This window comes from Impatiens glandulifera, chromosome 9 (genome assembly GCF_907164915.1).
Source record: "Impatiens glandulifera chromosome 9, dImpGla2.1, whole genome shotgun sequence".
NCBI lineage: Eukaryota > Viridiplantae > Streptophyta > Magnoliopsida > Ericales > Balsaminaceae > Impatiens > Impatiens glandulifera.
Window position 1 is genome coordinate 6502654 of NC_061870.1, and position 5039 is coordinate 6507692.

A 5039-nucleotide genomic window follows, 5' to 3' on the forward strand; every position below is an offset into this window, starting at 1 on the left:
ATTAACATACTTTTAAATAATTTCATCTACCTTTCCAGCCATCAAATGCAATGCCAACGACCACTCCCCAGTTCTCAACTCCTCAACAATGGGACGAAAGTTTCAGCATGGATGCCAATACTCCGTTCACTGTTCTTTTGTCATCTCAACTATCGAATTCCTGTTTCATGTGAAATCTGATATGTATATAGTATTGTATGTATGTTGGATTTGAAACCAAGAAGAAGGTCGAATGTATGCATGCGAAGTTTTATGCAATACCAAATGAATGACCACACTAATTCATTTCTAAAAAAATAAAAACACCCAAATCAATCGAATATTTATTCGCCCCCAGTCGACTACTATTAAGTATCATTTTAGTTACAAATTGAGAATATGAAACACAAAACTGAGGCGAATATGTATTCGCTTCAACCTCACCAAGTATCTGGGGCGAATATTTATTCTCCTCATATTTCTTTCATGAAATTGATATTTACATGTCAGGGTAAGTATAATGACATGACAAGTCATCCCGCTTCTCATGGTTGGGGTGGGGGTTTTACATGAACAATTATATGAGGAGAATATGTATTCGCTTCATAGGAAATAAGTATTTGAGGCGAATATTTATTCTCTTCATATTTCTTTCATGAAATTCGAGTCTTCACATATAAATTTTATAAAACTTTATTAAATGAAGAAAAAGTGTTTAAAGCGAATATTTATGCGCCTCATGTTTTTTTCACTTAATTTATTCATTTAACACATAATTGAACAAGTATTTGAAAATCAAATTCAATAAAAAACAATATGCATGTATACATGTTCATTATTGTCAAGATGTGATGTCACATTTTTTGAAAATTTAATTTACACAACATATTCTTTATTGTACCAATGTGAATTAAAATTATATGAATAGTTTAATTACCCAATCTGTATGCATCTTCATTATTGTACTAATGTCAACTAAAATTATTTGTAAAATTTAATTACACAATATGTATACATTTCCTAATTCATTGACTTATCCATTTACTGCAGGAATTGTAGACCTTGCTCCTGGCTTTGTTGAGCTCCGAGCCAATGACACGCCAACAATATTCCATCCTCAATGTCTTATTTGATTCCTTACATTTTTTTAACGCCAAAGCCAGTTTTCCAAACCTTCAACTCACCTTCATACGTCTCCATGTGTCTCATGCAAAAAATGCCGCAGTCAGTGTAATTCTTGGAATCCTGCCATGACAATTTCAAACATATCTTTTCCAAACCGCCATACTTTTTAGCAAGAACGGGGTCTACGTCGTTCATATATTGTTGAATGTAGTCATCCTGATACATCATTACAAACAATATGATGTAATGTATTTTAGTGCTACTAGAATTCCAAAATTGAACTATTTGAAATTTTAATTGTAGTGCCATACCAAGATTTGTGCATTCTTATATCTTCTTTCGAAGGGCGATTGCATAGGTGACTGCCTGTTGTTAATTACTTGAAATTGCCTTTGTATGAAGTTATAGCAAACCAAGTAGAAATGTCTGTCATCAATGATTGGGAAAAACAAATGTGGATAGAATTAAAAAAAATTAGATTTGAACTGAGTTGTACATACTATTATAAGGTACCACAGCCAGAGATGTACTTACGAGGTCCACTTCGAAGAGGTCCCTTTTCGAAATTTGGAAAGCCCGACCTTCTCGACAGAACCTTTCATTGAATTTGTCTCGGGTAGTTATCCCACCTTCACGAAAAATCTGTTTACAGCAGTCTTTAGTCTCACAAGAATAACATAATTGATAAATAACAGTGCTAGTACAACTTACGGTGAGCACGGTTGTGTAGAAAATTTTATTGTAACGACGTTTTGCATTTTTCCTAGAAAGGTCGTGCAACATGTATGACCAAACGTCAATAATCATACTGTCTACCCAGGTTTGATCAGCCATTGTAAGCATGTCCCCGCGCGTCACGTGTAGACATAGGTTCTCCGCAATAAATAACATCTCACTGCATGAAAACAGAAAAACATGTTTCAGAATGGTGTACCAATTATATTTTTTATGAATAATTAAGTATGTCCAAGAAACATTACCTTGGATCAAGTCCTGTAGCAAATATGAAACCCACAAAAATCTTCTGAATGTTTGTCATTTGTTTTACATCCCTAAACATTTTATTGAAATATGGGGTTTTCAAAGCTGGAGGCAATTCCAATGCTTTAAGCCATTCTTTCAATTGCATTTGTGGACGAGAAGAGGCAGTTGGAAGTGGCGGTGGTAGACTGGAGATGCCTTCTTCCGGTTCATTCTTTACTATCGCCAAAGAAGAGGCAGTTTGAAGTGGCGGTGGTAGACTGGAGATGCCTTCTTCCGGTTCATTTTTTACTATCGCCAAAGAAGGGGAGTTGTTGTTGGTTTCGGTTTTGATGACATCGGTTAACCAATCTGTTTTCAAATTTTGGGGGACTTTTCTGCAGACATTTAAGGCCTTTGACGGTCCTGCTTCATCTTTTTTTTGGATAATTTGGGTAGGAGGCAAAGCTGGGGTGGTTGGAGTGCTGGTGTTCGTGTTGGTTTCTGTTTTGTGAGTAATGGGGTTGGCTTTGGGTTTGGCTTGTGCCATTGGAGGAGTTGGTGTGGGGGTTGTAGGAATGGGGTTGTCTTTGGGTTTGGCTTGTGCCATTGGAGGAGTTGGGGTTGGGGTTGGAGGAATGGGGTTGGCTTTGGGTTTGGCTTGTGCCATTGTAGGAGTTGGGGTTGGAGGAATGGGGTTGGCTTTGGGTTTGGCTTGTGCCATTGGAGGAGTTGGGGTTGGGATTGGAGGAATGGGGTTGGCTTTGGGTTTGGCTTGTGCAATTGGAGGGGTTGGGGTTGGGGTTTTGGTTTCTGTTTTGAGTGGCATTGGGTTCTTGTGGGATTGGGCCGTTGGTGTGAGGGTGGTTTGTGTGTTGTCTTGGGTGTTTAGAGGAAGGGTGTTGCCTTTTGCTTGGGTGTTTGCTTGGGTTTTTTTTACGGTGTTGGAAGAAAGGGTTCTCTTGTTGGCTAGGGCTGTTGGAGTGGTGTTGGCTTTGGTGTTTTTTTGGGTGTTGGGAGAAAGGCTGCTCTTGCTGGTTTGGGCTGTTGGAGTGGTGTTGGATGGGGTGTTTGTTTCGGTGGTGGGGGTTAATGTGTTCTTGTTGGATGGGGTCGTTGGTGTGGGGTTGGGTTTTGTGTGTGGTTCTGTGGTGGGGGTTAATGTGTTCTTGTTGGCCGGGGCCGTGGGATTGGTGTTGGCAGGGTTGTTGGTAGGAAGGGTGTTGGCTTTCGCTTGGGTGGTGGCTTCTGTGTTGGGGTTAATGCCACTTCCTCTGAGCTGCTTCTGTTTTTTTTTGGTCCAGGCTCCACTGTAAGGCTTCCCTCAGGATTGAATGGGAGTTTAGTACCGTGGCCAATGGCTCAAATGCAGACTGTACAAGTTCCATTGCATTTATCTGGTGCATTTCATTCAGATATTTATCCCCTTGTGCCAATTCGTCTGCAGCGGCCGCAACCTTCCTAAAACATGATGCCAGGTTTGTGGAATTGGAGCCTGCTCAGTTTGATTGTCATCTCCAGATTGTGGTGGTGTTGGCTCCACATTTTGTTGAATCGGTGGTTGCTCATTCGGAATGGCTATGCGAGCAACTACCCTACCATGTCCAAACCCCCCTGTGTAGCCTCATACTCAACCCTTTCGTACATCTTCTTCTCGTCCCAGCATCCTAAAATAGGAAAACTCCTTGAGATCTTACTGTTTACCTTGAACTCAACCACACGGTCCAAGTAGCACAACTGATACATTAGCATAAACAAATACATGTTACGTTCAAACTCATGAAAAATTTGAAGGTACAACCTACAGCAAATAGATTTCTACACTCACCAAAAGAAACATTAATGGTCCATGGAAATAGGATGTCTTTTTTTCTTTCCACTTATAAACACTGTCGACTAGTCCGTCTAACGTGAACTTGCACCAGTTGTAGTCTTTGATTTTAGATACATCCTGGAGGGATTTCAGTACTTTGAATCTGTACATGAAAAAGGAGTGACTCAAGACAGTTAAATTGACATTGAAATTCTAAATGAAATCACAGAATTATTCGAGGTTCTTTGGGTATACCTGCATTGTGGATTTTGGGATGTCCACAAGAAACTGGATACAACAAACACCACGAAGTCCATCTTGAAGTTACTGTCTCCTGCTGTGTTTTGTAGAATTTTGTCAGGCAGTTGGTAGGTTGAAGGACCTTCACTGTTCTCGAATCCCCATCTCCTTCTCCACGCCGTGAGATGGTCCTTGTACACCTTGTCGTCCGTGTGATTTCCTAAACACTCTGCCACTACTAATTCCCCTCTGGGTATGTTCAATACACATTGAACATCCTCTTCATCAATCTGCATCTCCTCTCCACTGTGTAGGACGATGCTCCTCCTTCTGGGATTGAATAGACTCACAATGCACCGTGAGAATTGAAGTGGGCATTTTGATATGCCAAGTGAAAGAAGGGAACCAAATCCTATGTCCCTCACAGCCTGCTTCCGTTCTTCGGATAACCTGTTAATGAGGTTATGAAGGCCCGATGGAGAGGTTCTGCTCTTGAAATCAACATCAGGGTCACGAGTCCTTCTTCTTTTCTTCTTAACCCGATTCTCATTAAGTGCTTCATTAGCCGCGTTTCCCAGAATATCCAGTGGTGTCGTGGGCGTGCCTGATGCCTCGGTTTTCTTTTCCTTTGTTGAACACTACATTAACATTTGCAAATTCGATTACTTCCCTAATCCAAATATGGGCAAATTCGTTCATTTTCTAACATTAGCGTAATTACCTTAGTGTGTTAACTTCCGTCGTGGATTCAGTATATGGAACTATTTGCATATCGGAATCCTAATTCTGAGATGATATAGTCACATTTAGATTCGAACGAACTAAAATAAGAAAACGAAATAAACCCACGCATGCAACCGTAAACACTTCTTACCATTTTCGCAGCAGCAGAAGATACTAACCGGAAGAGAAATAGATTCGT